The 18,252-nt window shown below is 49.8% G+C and overlaps 1 protein-coding gene across 3 annotated transcripts in view; it reads right to left on the reverse strand.

Annotated features, from left to right (window-relative positions):
- Positions 1-18,252, reverse strand: part of LYST (lysosomal trafficking regulator) — a 4,348,576-nt gene that overhangs the window by 1,559,413 nt on the left and 2,770,911 nt on the right. The window lies entirely within an intron of this gene.

An 18,252-nucleotide genomic window follows, 5' to 3' on the forward strand; every position in this document is an offset into this window, starting at 1 on the left:
GATAGAGTGAGGGCGATAGAGTGAGGGCGATAGAGTGAGGGCGATAGAGTGAGGGCGATAGAGTGAGGGCGATAGAGTGAGGGCGATAGATAGATAGAGTGAGGGCGATAGATAGATAGAGTGAGGGTGATAGATAGATAGAGTGAGGGCGATAGATAGATAGAGTGAGGGCGATCGATAGATAGAGTGAGGGCGATCGATAGATAGAGTGAGGGCGATCACTAGATAGAGTGAGGGCGATAGAGTGAGGGTGATAGAGTGAGGGCGATAGAGTGAGGGCGATAGAGTGAGGGAGATAGAGTGAGGGAGATAGAGTGAGGGAGATAGATAGATAGAGTGAGGGCGATAGATAGATAGATAGAGTGAGGGCGATAGATAGACAGAGGGAGGGTGATAGATAGATAGACAGAGTGAGGGCGATAGATAGAGTGAGGGCGATAGATAGATAGAGTGAGGGCGATAGATAGATAGAGTGAGGGCGATAGATAGATAGACAGAGTGAGGGCGATAGATAGAGTGAGGGCGATAGATAGAGTGAGGGCGATAGATAGAGTGAGGGCGATAGATAGACAGAGTGAGGGCGATAGATAGATAGACAGAGTGAGGGCGATAGATAGAGTGAGGGCGATAGATAGATAGAGTGAGGGCGATAGATAGACAGAGTGAGGGCGATAGATAGATAGACAGAGTGAGGGAGATAGATAGATAGAGTGAGGGAGATAGATAGACAGAGGGAGGGTGATAGATAGATAGACAGAGGGAGGGCGATAGATAGATTGAGGGCGATAGATAGAGTGAGGGCGATAGATAGAGTGAGGGCGATCGATAGATAGAGTGAGGGCGATCGATAGATAGAGGGAGGGCGATCGATAGATAGAGTGAGGGCGATCGATAGATAGAGTGAGGGCGATTGATAGATAGAGTGAGGGAGATAGATAGATAGAGCGAGGGAGATAGATAGACAGATAGATAGAGTGAGGGCGATAGATAGAGTGAGGGCGATAGAGTGAGGGCGATAGATAGAGTGAGGGCGATAGATAGAGTGAGGGCAATAGATAGATAGAGTGAGGGCGATAGATAGATAGAGTGAGGGCGATCGATAGATAGAGTGAGGGCGATAGAGTGAGGGCGATAGAATGAGGGCGATAGATAGAGTGAGGGCGATCGATAGATAGAGTGAGGGCGATAGAGTGAGGGCGATCGATAGATAGAGTGAGGGCGATAGAGTGAGGGCGATAGAATGAGGGCGATAGATAGAGTGAGGGCGATCGATAGATAGAGTGAGGGCGATAGAGTGAGGGCGATAGAGTGAGGGCGATAGAATGAGGGCGATAGATAGAGTGAGGGCGATAGATAGAGTGAGGGCGATAGATAGACAGAGTGAGGGCGATAGATAGACAGAGGGAGGGCGATAGATAGAGTGAGGGCGATAGATAGAGTGAGGGCGATAGATAGACAGAGTGAGGGCGATAGATAGATAGAGTGAGGGCGATAGATAGATAGAGTGAGGGCGATAGATAGATAGACAGAGTGAGGGCGATAGATAGAGTGAGGGCGATAGATAGAGTGAGGGCGATAGATAGAGTGAGGGCGATAGATAGACAGAGTGAGGGCGATAGATAGATAGACAGAGTGAGGGCGATAGATAGAGTGAGGGCGATAGATAGATAGAGTGAGGGCGATAGATAGACAGAGTGAGGGCGATAGATAGATAGACAGAGTGAGGGAGATAGATAGATAGAGTGAGGGAGATAGATAGACAGAGGGAGGGTGATAGATAGATAGACAGAGGGAGGGCGATAGATAGATTGAGGGCGATAGATAGAGTGAGGGCGATAGATAGAGTGAGGGCGATCGATAGATAGAGTGAGGGCGATCGATAGATAGAGGGAGGGCGATCGATAGATAGAGTGAGGGCGATCGATAGATAGAGTGAGGGCGATTGATAGATAGAGTGAGGGCGATCGATAGATAGAGTGAGGGCGATCGATAGATAGAGTGAGGGCGATAGAGTGAGGGCGATAGAGTGAGGGCGATAGAGTGAGGGCGATAGAGTGAGGGCGATAGAGTGAGGGCGATAGAGTGAGGGCGATAGAGTGAGGGCGATAGAGTGAGGGAGATAGATAGATAGAGTGAGGGCGATAGATAGACAGAGTGAGGGCGATAGATAGAGTGAGGGAGATAGATAGATAGAGTGAGGGCGATAGAGTGAGGGCGATAGATAGAGTGAGGGCGATAGATAGATAGAGTGAGGGTGATACAGTGAGGGCGATAGATAGATAGAGTGAGGGTGATAGAGTGAGGGCGATAAATAGATAGAGTGAGGGTGATAGAGTGAGGGCGATCGATAGATAGAGTGAGGGCGATAGAGTGAGGGCGATAGAGTGAGGGCGATAGAGTGAGGGCGATAGAGTGAGGGCGATAGAGTGAGGGCGATAGAGTGAGGGAGATAGAGTGAGGGCGATAGATAGATAGAGTGAGGGTGATAGAGTGAGGGCGATAGATAGATAGAGTGAGGGTGATAGAGTGAGGGCGATAGATAGATAGAGTGATGGTGATAGAGTGAGGGCGATCGATAGATAGAGTGAGGGCGATAGAGTGAGGGCGATAGAGTGAGGGCGATAGAGTGAGGGCGATAGAGTGAGGGCGATAGAGTGAGGGCGATAGAGTGAGGGCGATAGAGTGAGGGCGATAGAGTGAGGGCGATAGAGTGAGGGCGATAGAGTGAGGGCGATAGAGTGAGGGCGATAGAGTGAGGGCGATAGATAGATAGAGTGAGGGCGATAGATAGATAGAGTGAGGGTGATAGATAGATAGAGTGAGGGCGATAGATAGATAGAGTGAGGGCGATCGATAGATAGAGTGAGGGCGATCGATAGATAGAGTGAGGGCGATCACTAGATAGAGTGAGGGCGATAGAGTGAGGGCGATAGAGTGAGGGCGAGAGTGAGGGCGATAGAGTGAGGGCGATAGAGTGAGGGCGATAGAGTGAGGGCGATAGAGTGAGGGCGATAGAGTGAGGGCGATAGAGTGAGGGCGATAGATAGAGTGAGGGCGATAGATAGATAGAGTGAGGGCGATAGATAGATAGAGTGAGGGCGATAGATAGATAGACAGAGTGAGGGCGATAGATAGAGTGAGGGCGATAGATAGAGTGAGGGCGATAGATAGAGTGAGGGCGATAGATAGACAGAGTGAGGGCGATAGATAGATAGACAGAGTGAGGGCGATAGATAGAGTGAGGGCGATAGATAGATAGAGTGAGGGCGATAGATAGACAGAGTGAGGGCGATAGATAGATAGACAGAGTGAGGGAGATAGATAGATAGAGTGAGGGAGATAGATAGACAGAGGGAGGGTGATAGATAGATAGACAGAGGGAGAACGATAGATAGATTGAGGGCGATAGATAGAGTGAGGGCGATAGATAGAGTGAGGGCGATCGATAGATAGAGTGAGGGCGATCAATAGATAGAGGGAGGGCGATCGATAGATAGAGTGAGGGCGATCGATAGATAGAGTGAGGGCGATCGATAGATAGAGTGAGGGCGATCGATAGAGTGAGGGCGATCAATAGATAGAGTGAGGGCGATCAATAGATAGAGTGAGGGCGATAGATAGATAGAGTGAGGGCGATAGATAGATAGAGTGAGGGTGATAGATAGATAGAGTGAGGGCGATAGATAGAGTGAGGGCGATAGATAGATAGAGTGAGGGCGATAGATAGATAGAGTGAGGGCGATCGAGTGAGGGCGATAGAGTCAGGGCGATAGAGTCAGGGCGATAGAGTCAGGGCGATAGAGTCAGGGCGATAGAGTCAGGGCGATAGAGTCAGGGCGATAGAGTCAGGGCGATAGAGTCAGGGCGATAGAGTCAGGGCGATAGAGTCAGGGCGATAGAGTCAGGGCGATAGAGTCAGGGCGATAGATAGATAGAGTGAGGGCGATAGATAGATAGACAGAGTGAGGGCAATAGAGTGAGGGAGATAGATAGATAGAGTGAGGGCGACAGATAGAGTGAGGGCGATAGAGTGAGGGCGATAGAGTGAGGGCGATAGAGTGAGGGCGATAGAGTGAGGGCGATAGAGTGAGGGCGATAGATAGATAGATAGATAGAGTGAGGGAGATAGATAGACAGAGTGAGGGTGATAGATAGATAGACAGAGTGAGGGCGATAGATAGATAGACAGAGTGAGGGAGATAGATAGACAGAGTGAGGGAGATAGATAGATAGACAGAGTGAGGGCGATAGATAGATAGAGTGAGGGAGATAGATAGACAGAGTGAGGGAGATAGATAGACAGAGTGAGGGAGATAGATAGATAGAGTGAGGGAGATAGATAGATAGAGTGAGGGAGATAGTTAGACAGTTAGATAGAGTGAGGGCGATAGATAGAGTGAGGGCGATAGATAGAGTGAGGGCGATAGATAGAGTGAGGGCGATAGATAGAGTGAGGGCGACAGATAGAGTGAGGGCGACAGATAGAATGAGGGCGACAGATAGAATGAGGGCGATAGACAGAGTGAGGGCGATCGATAGATAGAGTGAGGGCGATAGATAGAGTGAGGGCGATAGAGTGAGGGCGATAGAGTGAGGGCGATAGAGTGAGGGCGATAGAGTGAGGGCGATAGAGTGAGGGCGATAGAGTGAGGGCGATAGAGTGAGGGCGATCGATAGATAGAGTGAGGGCGATAGAGTGAGGGCGATCGATAGATAGAGTGAGGGTGATAGAGTGAGGGCGATCGATAGATAGAGTGAGGGCGATAGAGTGAGGGCGATCGATAGATAGAGTGAGGGCGATAGAGTGAGGGCGATAGAGTGAGGGCGATAGAGTGAGGGCGATAGAGTGAGGGCGATAGAGTGAGGGCGATAGAGTGAGGGCGATAGATAGATAGAGTGAGGGCGATAGATAGACAGAGTGAGGGCGATAGATAGACAGAGTGAGGGCGATAGATAGATAGACAGAGTGAGGGCGATAGATAGATAGAGTGAGGGCGATAGATAGATAGAGTGAGGGAGATAGATAGATAGAGCGAGGGAGATAGATAGACAGATAGATAGAGTGAGGGCGATAGATAGAGTGAGGGCGATAGAGTGAGGGCGATAGATAGAGTGAGGGCGATAGAGTGAGGGCGATAGACAGATAGAGTGAGGGCGATAGACAGATAGAGTGAGAGCGATAGAGTGAGAGCGATAGAGTGAGAGCGATAGAGTGAGGGCGATAGAGTGAGGGCGATAGATAGAGTGAGGGCGATAGATAGATAGAGTGAGGGCGATAGATAGATAGAGTGAGGGCGATAGATCGATAGAGTGAGGGCGATAGAGTGAGGGCGATAGAGTGAGGGCGATAGAGTGAGGGCGATAGAGTGAGGGCGATAGATAGATAGAGTGAGGGCGATAGATAGATAGAGTGAGGGCGACAGATAGATAGAGTGAGGGCGACAGATAGATAGAGTGAGGGCGATAGATAGATAGAGTGAGGGCGATAGATAGACAGAGTGAGGGCGATAGATAGAGTGAGGGAGATAGATAGAGTGAGGGTGATAGATAGAGTGAGGGCGATCGATAGATAGAGTGAGGGCGATCGATAGATAGAGTGAGGGCGATAGATAGATAGAGTGAGGGCGATAGATAGATAGAGTGAGGGCGATAGATAGATAGAGTGAGGGCGATAGATAGAGTGAGGGCGATAGATAGAGTGAGGGCGATAGAGTGAGGGCGATAGAGTGAGGGCGATAGAGTGAGGGCGATAGAGTGAGGGCGATAGAGTGAGGGCGATAGAGTGAGGGCGATAGAGTGAGGGCGATAGAGTGAGGGCGATAGAGTGAGGGCGATAGAGTGAGGGCGATAGAGTGAGGGCGATAGAGTGAGGGCGATAGAGTGAGGGCGATAGATAGATAGAGTGAGGGCGATAGATAGAGTGAGGGCGATAGATAGAGTGAGGGCGATAGATAGAGTGAGGGCGATAGAGTGAGGGCGATAGAGTGAGGGCGATAGAGTGAGGGCGATAGAGTGAGGGCGATAGAGTGAGGGCGATAGAGTGAGGGCGATAGAGTGAGGGCGATAGAGTGAGGGCGATAGAGTGAGGGCGATAGAGTGAGGGCGATAGAGTGAGGGCGATAGATAGAGTGAGGGCGATAGATAGATAGAGTGAGGGCGATAGACAGATAGAGTGAGGGCGATAGAGTGAGGGCGATAGAGTGAGGGCGATAGATAGATAGAGTGAGGGCAATAGATAGATAGAGTGAGGGCGATAGATAGATAGAGTGAGGGCGATAGAAAGACAGAGTGAGGGCGATAGATAGACAGAGTGAGGGCGATAGATAGATAGAGTGAGGGAGATAGATAGATAGAGTGAGGGTGATAGATAGATAGAGTGAGGGCGATAGATAGATAGAGTGAGGGCGATAGATAGATAGAGTGAGGGCGATCGATAGATAGAGTGAGGGCGATCGATAGATAGAGTGAGGGCGATCGATAGATAGAGTGAGGGCGATCGATAGATAGAGTGAGGGCGATCAATAGATAGAGTGAGGGCGATAGAGTGAGGGCGATAGAGTGAGGGCGATAGATAGATAGAGTGAGGGCGATAGATAGATAGAGTGAGGGCGATAGATAGACAGAGGGAGGGTGATAGATATATAGACAGAGTGAGGGCGATAGATAGATAGACAGAGTGAGGGAGATAGATAGACAGAGTGAGGGAGATAGATAGACAGAGTGAGGGAGATAGATAGATAGAGTGAGGGAGATAGATAGATAGAGTGAGGGAGATAGATAGATAGAGTGAGGGAGATAGATAGACAGATAGATAGAGTGGGGGCGATAGATAGAGTGAGGGCGATAGATAGAGTGAGGGCGATAGATAGAGTGAGGGCGATAGATAGAGTGAGGGCGACAGATAGAGTGAGGGCGATAGACAGAGTGAGGGCGATAGATAGATAGAGTGAGGGCGATAGATAGATAGACAGAGTGAGGGCGATAGATAGAGTGAGGGCGATAGATAGAGTGAGGGTGATAGATAGAGTGAGGGTGATAGATAGAGTGAGGGCGATAGATAGAGTGAGGGCGATAGAGTGAGGGCGATAGAGTGAGGGCGATAGAGTGAGGGCGATAGAGTGAGGGCGATAGAGTGAGGGAGATAGAGTGAGGGAGATAGAGTGAGGGAGATAGATAGATAGAGTGAGGGCGATAGATAGAGTGAGGGCGATAGATAGAGTGAGGGCGATAGATAGAATGAGGGCGATAGACAGAGTGAGGGCGATAGACAGAGTGAGGGCGATAGATAGAGTGAGGGCGATAGATAGAGTGAGGGCGATAGATAGAGTGAGGGCGATAGATAGAGTGAGGGCGATAGAGTGAGGGCGATAGAGTGAGGGCGATAGAGTGAGGGCGATAGAGTGAGGGCGATAGAGTGAGGGCGATAGAGTGAGGGCGATAGAGTGAGGGCGATAGATAGATAGAGTGAGGGCGATAGATAGACAGAGTGAGGGCGATAGATAGACAGAGTGAGGGCGATAGATAGATAGACAGAGTGAGGGCGATAGATAGATAGAGTGAGGGCGATAGATAGATAGAGTGAGGGAGATAGATAGATAGAGCGAGGGAGATAGATAGACAGATAGATAGAGTGAGGGCGATAGATAGAGTGAGGGCGATAGAGTGAGGGCGATAGATAGAGTGAGGGCGATAGAGTGAGGGCGATAGACAGATAGAGTGAGGGCGATAGATAGATAGAGTGAGGGCGATAGAAAGACAGAGTGAGGGCGATAGATAGACAGAGTGAGGGCGATAGATAGATAGAGTGAGGGAGATAGATAGATAGAGTGAGGGTGATAGATAGATAGAGTGAGGGCGATAGATAGATAGAGTGAGGGCGATAGATAGATAGAGTGAGGGCGATCGATAGATAGAGTGAGGGCGATCGATAGATAGAGTGAGGGCGATCGATAGATAGAGTGAGGGCGATAGATAGATAGACAGAGTGAGGGCGATAGATAGAGTGAGGGCGATAGATAGAGTGAGGGCGATAGATAGAGTGAGGGCGATAGATAGATAGAGTGAGGGCGATAGATAGAGTGAGGGCGATAGATAGAGTGAGGGCGATAGATAGAGTGAGGGCGATAGATAGAGTGAGGGCGATAGATAGATAGAGTGAGGGCGATAGATAGAGTGAGGGCGATAGATAGAGTGAGGGCGATAGATAGAGTGAGGGCGATAGAGTGAGGGCGATAGAGTGAGGGCGATAGAGTGAGGGCGATAGAGTGAGGGCGATAGAGTGAGGGCGATAGAGTGAGGGCGATAGAGTGAGGGCGATAGAGTGAGGGCGATAGAGTGAGGGCGATAGAGTGAGGGCGATAGAGTGAGGGCGATAGAGTGAGGGCGATAGAGTGAGGGCGATAGAGTGAGGGCGATAGAGTGAGGGAGATAGAGTGAGGGCGATAGATAGAGTGAGGGCGATAGATAGAGTGAGGGCGATAGATAGACAGAGGGAGGGTGATAGATAGAGTGAGGGCGATAGATAGATAGAGTGAGGGCGATCGATAGATAGAGTGAGGGCGATAGAGTGAGGGCGATAGAATGAGGGCGATAGATAGAGTGAGGGTGATAGATAGAGTGAGGGCGATAGAGTGAGGGCGATAGAGTGAGGGCGATAGAGTGAGGGCGATAGAGTGAGGGCGATAGAGTGAGGGCGATCGATAGATAGAGTGAGGGCGATAGAGTGAGGGCGATCGATAGATAGAGTGAGGGCGATAGAGTGAGGGCGATCGATAGAGTGAGGGCGATAGAGTGAGGGCGATCGATAGAGTGAGGGCGATAGAGTGAGGGCGATAGAGTGAGGGCGATAGAGTGAGGGCGATAGAGAGGGCGATAGAGTGAGGGCGATAGAGTGAGGGCGATAGAGTGAGGGCGATAGATAGAGTGAGGGCGATAGATAGATAGAGTGAGGGCGATAGACAGATAGAGTGAGGGCGATAGAGTGAGGGCGATAGAGTGAGGGCGATAGATAGATAGAGTGAGGGCAATAGATAGATAGAGTGAGGGCGATAGATAGATAGAGTGAGGGCGATAGAAAGACAGAGTGAGGGCGATAGATAGACAGAGTGAGGGCGATAGATAGATAGACAGAGTGAGGGCGATAGATAGATAGAGTGAGGGAGATAGATAGATAGAGTGAGGGAGATAGATAGATAGAGTGAGGGAGATAGATAGATAGAGTGAGGGAGATAGATAGATAGAGTGAGGGAGATAGATAGACAGATAGATAGAGTGAGGGCGATAGATAGAGTGAGGGCGATAGAGTGAGGGCGATAGATAGAGTGAGGGTGATAGATAGATAGAGTGAGGGCGATAGATAGATAGAGTGAGGGCGATAGATAGATAGAGTGAGGGCGATAGACAGATAGAGTGAGGGCGATAGAGTGAGAGCGATAGAGTGAGGGCGATAGAATGAGGGCGATAGATAGATAGAGTGAGGGCGATAGATAGATAGAGTGAGGGCGATAGATAGATAGAGTGAGGGCGATAGATAGATAGAGTGAGGGCAATATATAGAAAGAGGGTGATAGAGTGAGGGCGATAGATAGAGTGAGGGCGATAGATAGAGTGAGGGCGATAGATAGAGTGAGGGCGATAGATAGATAGAGTGAGGGCGATAGATAGATAGAGTGAGGGCGATAGATAGATAGAGTGAGGGCGATCGATAGATAGAGTGAGGGCGATAGACAGATAGAGTGAGGGCGATAGAGTGAGAGCGATAGAGTGAGGGCGATAGAGTGAGAGCGATAGAGTGAGGGCGATAGAATGAGGGCGATAGATAGAGTGAGGGCGATAGATAGATAGAGTGAGGGCGATAGACAGATAGAGTGAGGGTGATAGAGTGAGGGCGATAGAGTGAGGGCGATAGATAGACAGAGTGAGGGCGATAGATAGATAGACAGAGGGAGGGCGATAGATAGATTGAGGGCGATAGATAGAGTGAGGGCGATAGATAGAGTGAGGGCGATCAATAGATAGAGTGAGGGCGATCGATAGATAGAGGGAGGGCGATCGATAGATAGAGTGAGGGCGATCGATAGATAGAGTGAGGGCGATTGATAGATAGAGTGAGGGCGATCGATAGATAGAGTGAGGGCGATCGATAGATAGAGTGAGGGCGATAGAGTGAGGGCGATAGAGTGAGGGCGATAGAGTGAGGGCGATAGAGTGAGGGCGATAGAGTGAGGGTGATAGAGTGAGGGCGATAGAGTGAGGGCGATAGAGTGAGGGAGATAGATAGATAGAGTGAGGGCGATAGATAGACAGAGTGAGGGCGATAGATAGAGTGAGGGAGATAGATAGATAGAGTGAGGGCGATAGAGTGAGGGCGATAGATAGAGTGAGGGCGATAGATAGAGTGAGGGCGATAGATAGACAGAGTGAGGGCGATAGATAGATAGACAGAGTGAGGGCGATAGATAGAGTGAGGGTGATAGATAGAGTGAGGGCGATAGATAGAGTGAGGGCGATAGAGTGAGGGCGATAGAGTGAGGGCGATAGAGTGAGGGCGATAGAGTGAGGGCGATAGAGTGAGGGCGATAGAGTGAGGGCGATAGAGTGAGGGCGATAGAGTGAGGGCGATAGAGTGAGGGCGATAGAGTGAGGGCGATAGAGTGAGGGCGATAGAGTGAGGGCGATAGAGTGAGGGAGATAGATAGAGTGAGGGCGATAGATAGATAGAGTGAGGGCGATAGATAGATAGAGTGAGGGTGATAGATAGATAGACAGAGTGAGGGCGATAGATAGACAGAGTGAGGGAGATAGATAGATAGAGTGAGGGAGATAGATAGACAGATAGATAGAGTGAGGGAGATAGATAGAGTGAGGGCGATAGATAGAGTGAGGGCGATCGATAGATAGAGTGTGGGCGATAGAGTGAGGGCGATAGAGTGAGGGCGATCGATAGATAGAGTGAGGGCGATAGAGTGAGGGCGATAGAGTGAGGGCGATAGAGTGAGGGCGATAGAGTGAGGGCGATAGAGTGAGGGCGATAGAGTGAGGGCGATAGATAGATAGAGTGAGGGCGATCGATAGATAGAGTGAGGGCGATAGAGTGAGGGCGATAGAGTGAGGGCGATAGAGTGAGGGCGATAGAGTGAGGGCGATAGAGTGAGGGCGATAGAGTGAGGGAGATAGATAGATAGAGTGAGGGCGATAGATAGACAGAGTGAGGGCGATAGATAGAGTGAGGGAGATAGATAGATAGAGTGAGGGCGATAGAGTGAGGGCGATAGATAGAGTGAGGGCGATAGATAGATAGAGTGAGGGTGATACAGTGAGGGCGATAGATAGATAGAGTGAGGGTGATAGAGTGAGGGCGATCGATAGATAGAGTGAGGGCGATAGAGTGAGGGCGATAGAGTGAGGGCGATAGAGTGAGGGCGATAGAGTGAGGGCGATAGAGTGAGGGCGATAGAGTGAGGGCGATAGAGTGAGGGAGATAGAGTGAGGGCGATAGATAGATAGAGTGAGGGTGATAGAGTGAGGGCGATAGATAGATAGAGTGAGGGTGATAGAGTGAGGGCGATAGATAGATAGAGTGATGGTGATAGAGTGAGGGCGATCGATAGATAGAGTGAGGGCGATAGAGTGAGGGCGATAGAGTGAGGGCGATAGAGTGAGGGCGATAGAGTGAGGGCGATAGAGTGAGGGCGATAGAGTGAGGGCGATAGAGTGAGGGCGATAGATAGATAGAGTGAGGGCGATAGATAGATAGAGTGAGGGTGATAGATAGATAGAGTGAGGGCGATAGATAGATAGAGTGAGGGCGATCGATAGATAGAGTGAGGGCGATCGATAGATAGAGTGAGGGCGATCACTAGATAGAGTGAGGGCGATAGAGTGAGGGCGATAGAGTGAGGGCGATAGAGTGAGGGCGATAGAGTGAGGGAGATAGAGTGAGGGAGATAGAGTGAGGGAGATAGATAGATAGAGTGAGGGCGATAGATAGATAGATAGAGTGAGGGCGATAGATAGATAGATAGAGTGAGGGCGATAGATAGACAGAGGGAGGGTGATAGATAGATAGACAGAGTGAGGGCGATAGATAGAGTGAGGGCGATAGATAGATAGAGTGAGGGCGATAGATAGATAGAGTGAGGGCGATAGATAGATAGACAGAGTGAGGGCGATAGATAGAGTGAGGGCGATAGATAGAGTGAGGGCGATAGATAGAGTGAGGGCGATAGATAGACAGAGTGAGGGCGATAGATAGATAGACAGAGTGAGGGCGATAGATAGAGTGAGGGCGATAGATAGATAGAGTGAGGGCGATAGATAGACAGAGTGAGGGCGATAGATAGATAGACAGAGTGAGGGAGATAGATAGATAGAGTGAGGGAGATAGATAGACAGAGGGAGGGTGATAGATAGATAGACAGAGGGAGGGCGATAGATAGATTGAGGGCGATAGATAGAGTGAGGGCGATAGATAGAGTGAGGGCGATAGATAGAGTGAGGGCGATCGATAGATAGAGGGAGGGCGATCGATAGATAGAGTGAGGGCGATCGATAGATAGAGTGAGGGCGATTGATAGATAGAGTGAGGGAGATAGATAGATAGAGCGAGGGAGATAGATAGACAGATAGATAGAGTGAGGGCGATAGATAGAGTGAGGGCGATAGAGTGAGGGCGATAGATAGAGTGAGGGCGATAGATAGAGTGAGGGCGATAGATAGATAGAGTGAGGGCGATAGATAGATAGAGTGAGGGCGATCGATAGATAGAGTGAGGGCGATAGATAGACAGAGGGAGGGTGATAGATAGATAGAGTGAGGGCGATAGATAGACAGAGTGAGGGCGATAGATAGATAGAGTGAGGGCGATAGATAGATAGAGTGAGGGCGATAGATAGATAGACAGAGTGAGGGCGATAGATAGAGTGAGGGCGATAGATAGAGTGAGGGCGATAGATAGATAGAGTGAGGGCGATAGATAGATAGACAGAGTGAGGGCGATAGATAGATAGACAGAGTGAGGGAGATAGATAGATAGAGTGAGGGAGATAGATAGACAGAGGGAGGGTGATAGATAGATAGACAGAGGGAGGGCGATAGATAGATTGAGGGCGATAGATAGAGTGAGGGCGATAGATAGAGTGAGGGCGATCAATAGATAGAGTGAGGGCGATCGATAGATAGAGGGAGGGCGATCGATAGATAGAGTGAGGGCGATCGATAGATAGAGTGAGGGCGATTGATAGATAGAGTGAGGGCGATCGATAGATAGAGTGAGGGCGATCGATAGATAGAGTGAGGGCGATAGAGTGAGGGCGATAGAGTGAGGGCGATAGAGTGAGGGCGATAGAGTGAGGGCGATAGAGTGAGGGTGATAGAGTGAGGGCGATAGAGTGAGGGCGATAGAGTGAGGGAGATAGATAGATAGAGTGAGGGCGATAGATAGACAGAGTGAGGGCGATAGATAGAGTGAGGGAGATAGATAGATAGAGTGAGGGCGATAGAGTGAGGGCGATAGATAGAGTGAGGGCGATAGATAGATAGAGTGAGGGTGATACAGTGAGGGCGATAGATAGATAGAGTGAGGGTGATAGAGTGAGGGCGATAAATAGATAGAGTGAGGGTGATAGAGTGAGGGCGATCGATAGATAGAGTGAGGGCGATAGAGTGAGGGCGATAGAGTGAGGGCGATAGAGTGAGGGCGATAGAGTGAGGGCGATAGAGTGAGGGCGATAGAGTGAGGGCGATAGAGTGAGGGCGATAGATAGATAGAGTGAGGGTGATAGAGTGAGGGCGATAGATAGATAGAGTGAGGGTGATAGAGTGAGGGCGATAGATAGATAGAGTGATGGTGATAGAGTGAGGGCGATCGATAGATAGAGTGAGGGCGATAGAGTGAGGGCGATAGAGTGAGGGCGATAGAGTGAGGGCGATAGAGTGAGGGCGATAGAGTGAGGGCGATAGAGTGAGGGCGATAGAGTGAGGGCGATAGAGTGAGGGCGATAGAGTGAGGGCGATAGATAGATAGAGTGAGGGCGATAGATAGATAGATAGAGTGAGGGTGATAGATAGATAGAGTGAGGGCGATAGATAGATAGAGTGAGGGCGATCGATAGATAGAGTGAGGGCGATCGATAGATAGAGTGAGGGCGATCACTAGATAGAGTGAGGGCGATAGAGTGAGGGCGATAGAGTGAGGGCGATAGAGTGAGGGCGATAGAGTGAGGGAGATAGAGTGAGGGAGATAGAGTGAGGGAGATAGATAGATAGAGTGAGGGCGATAGATAGATAGATAGAGTGAGGGCGATAGATAGACAGAGGGAGGGTGATAGATAGATAGACAGAGTGAGGGCGATAGATAGAGTGAGGGCGATAGATAGATAGAGTGAGGGCGATAGATAGATAGAGTGAGGGCGATAGATAGATAGACAGAGTGAGGGCGATAGATAGAGTGAGGGCGATAGATAGAGTGAGGGCGATAGATAGAGTGAGGGCGATAGATAGACAGAGTGAGGGCGATAGATAGATAGACAGAGTGAGGGCGATAGATAGATAGACAGAGTGAGGGCGATAGATAGAGTGAGGGCGATAGATAGATAGAGTGAGGGCGATAGATAGACAGAGTGAGGGCGATAGATAGATAGACAGAGTGAGGGAGATAGATAGATAGAGTGAGGGAGATAGATAGACAGAGGGAGGGTGATAGATAGATAGACAGAGGGAGAACGATAGATAGATTGAGGGCGATAGATAGAGTGAGGGCGATAGATAGAGTGAGGGCGATCGATAGATAGAGTGAGGGCGATCGATAGATAGAGGGAGGGCGATCGATAGATAGAGTGAGGGCGATCGATAGATAGAGTGAGGGCGATTGATAGATAGAGTGAGGGCGATTGATAGATAGAGTGAGGGCGATCGATAGATAGAGTGAGGGCGATCGATAGAGTGAGGGCGATCAATAGATAGAGTGAGGGCGATCAATAGATAGAGTGAGGGCGATAGATAGATAGAGTGAGGGCGATAGATAGATAGAGTGAGGGTGATAGATAGATAGAGTGAGGGCGATAGATAGAGTGAGGGCGATAGATAGATAGAGTGAGGGCGATAGATAGATAGAGTGAGGGCGATCGAGTGAGGGCGATCGAGTGAGGGCGATCGAGTGAGGGCGATAGAGTCAGGGCGATAGAGTCAGGGCGATAGAGTCAGGGCGATAGAGTCAGGGCGATAGAGTCAGGGCGATAGAGTCAGGGCGATAGAGTCAGGGCGATAGAGTCAGGGCGATAGAGTCAGGGCGATAGAGTCAGGGCGATAGATAAATAGAGTGAGGGCGATAGATAGATAGACAGAGTGAGGGCAATAGAGTGAGGGCGATAGAGTGAGGGCGATAGAGTGAGGGAGATAGATAGATAGAGTGAGGGCGATAGATAGACAGAGTGAGGGCGATAGATAGATAGACAGAGTGAGGGCGATAGATAGAGTGAGGGCGATAGATAGAGTGAGGGCGATAGATAGATAGAGTGAGGGCGATAGATAGATAGAGTGAGGGCGATCGAGTGAGGGCGATAGATAGATAGAGTGAGGGCGATAGATAGATAGACAGAGGGAGGGCGATAGAGTGAGGGCGATAGATAGAGTGAGGGCGATAGATAGAGTGAGGGCGATAGATAGATAGAGTGAGGGCGATAGATAGATAGAGTGAGGGCGATAGATAGATAGAGTGAGGGCGATAGATAGAGTGAGGGCGACCGAGTGAGGGCGATCGAGTGAGGGCGATCGAGTGAGGGCGATCGAGTGAGGGCGATCGAGTGAGGGCGATCGAGTGAGGGCGATAGAGTGAGGGTGATCGAGTGAGGGCGATAGAGTGAGGGCGATAGAGTGAGGGCGATAGAGTGAGGGCGATAGACAGATAGATAGAGTGAGGGCGATAGATAGAGTGAGGGCGATCGATAGAGTGAGGGCGATAGATAGAGTGAGGGCGATAGATAGAGTGAGGGCGATAGATAGACAGAGTGAGGGCGATAGATAGATAGACAGAGTGAGGGCGATAGATAGAGTGAGGGCGATAGATAGACAGAGTGAGGGCGATAGATAGATAGACAGAGTGAGGGAGATAGATAGATAGAGTGAGGGAGATAGATAGACAGAGGGAGGGTGATAGATAGATAGACAGAGTGAGGGCGATAGATAGACAGAGTGAGGGCGATAGATAGATAGACAGAGTGAGGGAGATAGATAGATAGAGTGAGGGAGATAGATAGACAGAGGGAGGGTGATAGATAGATAGACAGAGGGAGGGCGATAGAGTGAGGGCGATAGATAGAGTGAGGGCGATAGATAGAGTGAGGGCGATCGATAGATAGAGTGAGGGCGATCGATAGATAGAGGGAGGGCGATCGATAGATAGAGTGAGGGCGATCGATAGATAGAGTGAGGGCGATAGATAGATAGAGTGAGGGTGATAGATAGATAGAGTGAGGGTGATAGATAGATAGAGTGAGGGAGATAGATAGATAGAGTGAGGGCGATAGAGTGAGGGCGATAGAGTGAGGGCGATAGAGTGAGGGCGATAGAGTGAGGGCGATAGAGTGAGGGCGATAGAGTGAGGGCGATAGAGTGAGGGCGATAGATAGAGTGAGGGCGATAGATAGAGTGAGGGCGATAGATAGAGTGAGGGCGATAGATAGAGTGAGGGCGATAGACAGAGTGAGGGAGATAGATAGATAGAGTGAGGGAGATAGATAGACAGATAGATAGAGTGAGGGCGATAGATAGAGTGAGGGCGATCGATAGAGTGAGGGCGATAGAGTGAGGGCGATAGAGTGAGGGCGATAGAGTGAGGGCGATAGAGTGAGGTCGATAGAGTGAGGGCGATAGAGTGAGGGCGATAGAGTGAGGGCGATAGAGTGAGGGCGATAGAGTGAGGGCGATAGATAGATAGAGTGAGGGTGATAGAGTGAGGGCGATAGATAGATAGAGTGAGGGTGATAGAGTGAGGGCGATAGATAGATAGAGTGATGGTGATAGAGTGAGGGCGATCAATAGATAGAGTGAGGGCGATCGATAGATAGAGTGAGGGCGATAGAGTGAGGGCGATAGAGTGAGGGCGATAGAGTGAGGGCGATAGAGTGAGGGAGATAGAGTGAGGGAGATAGATAGATAGAGTGAGGGCGATAGATAGATAGATAGAGTGAGGGCGATAGATAGACAGAGGGAGGGTGATAGATAGATAGACAGAGTGAGGGCGATAGATAGAGTGAGGGCGATAGATAGAGTGAGGGCGATAGATAGAGTGAGGGCGATAGACAGAGTGAGGGCGATAGATAGATAGACAGAGTGAGGGCGATAGATAGAGTGAGGGCGATAGATAGACAGAGTGAGGGCGATAGATAGATAGACAGAGTGAGGGCGATAGATAGATAGACAGAGTGAGGGAGATAGATAGATAGAGTGAGGGAGATAGATAGACAGAGGGAGGGTGATAGATAGATAGACAGAGGGAGGGCGATAGATAGAGTGAGGGCGATAGATAGAGTGAGGGCGATAGATAGAGTGAGGGCGATCGATAGATAGAGTGAGGGCGATCGATAGATAGAGGGAGGGCGATCAATAGATAGAGGGAGGGCGATCGATAGATAGAGTGAGGGCGATCGATAGATAGAGTGAGGGCGATCGATAGATAGAGTGAGGGCGATCGATAGATAGAGTGAGGGCGATTGATAGATAGAGTGAGGGCGATCGATAGATAGAGTGAGGGCGATAGATAGATAGAGTGAGGGTGATAGATAGATAGAGTGAGGGCGATAGATAGATAGACAGAGTGAGGGCAATAGAGTGAGGGCGATAGAGTGAGGGCGATAGAGTGAGGGAGATAGATAGATAGAGTGAGGGCGATAGATAGACAGAGTGAGGGCGATAGATAGATAGACAGAGTGAGGGCGATAGATAGAGTGAGGGCGATAGATAGAGTGAGGGCGATAGATAGATAGAGTGAGGGCGATAGATAGATAGAGTGAGGGCGATCGAGTGAGGGCGATAGATAGATAGAGTGAGGGCGATAGATAGATAGACAGAGGGAGGGCGATAGAGTGAGGGCGATAGATAGAGTGAGGGCGATAGATAGAGTGAGGGCGATAGATAGATAGAGTGAGGGCGATAGATAGATAGAGTGAGGGCGATAGATAGATAGAGTGAGGGCGATAGATAGAGTGAGGGCGATCGAGTGAGGGCGATCGAGTGAGGGCGATCGAGTGAGGGCGA

Source organism: Lissotriton vulgaris, chromosome 6 (assembly GCF_964263255.1).
Source record: "Lissotriton vulgaris chromosome 6, aLisVul1.2, whole genome shotgun sequence".
Taxonomy (NCBI): Eukaryota; Metazoa; Chordata; class Amphibia; order Caudata; family Salamandridae; genus Lissotriton; species Lissotriton vulgaris.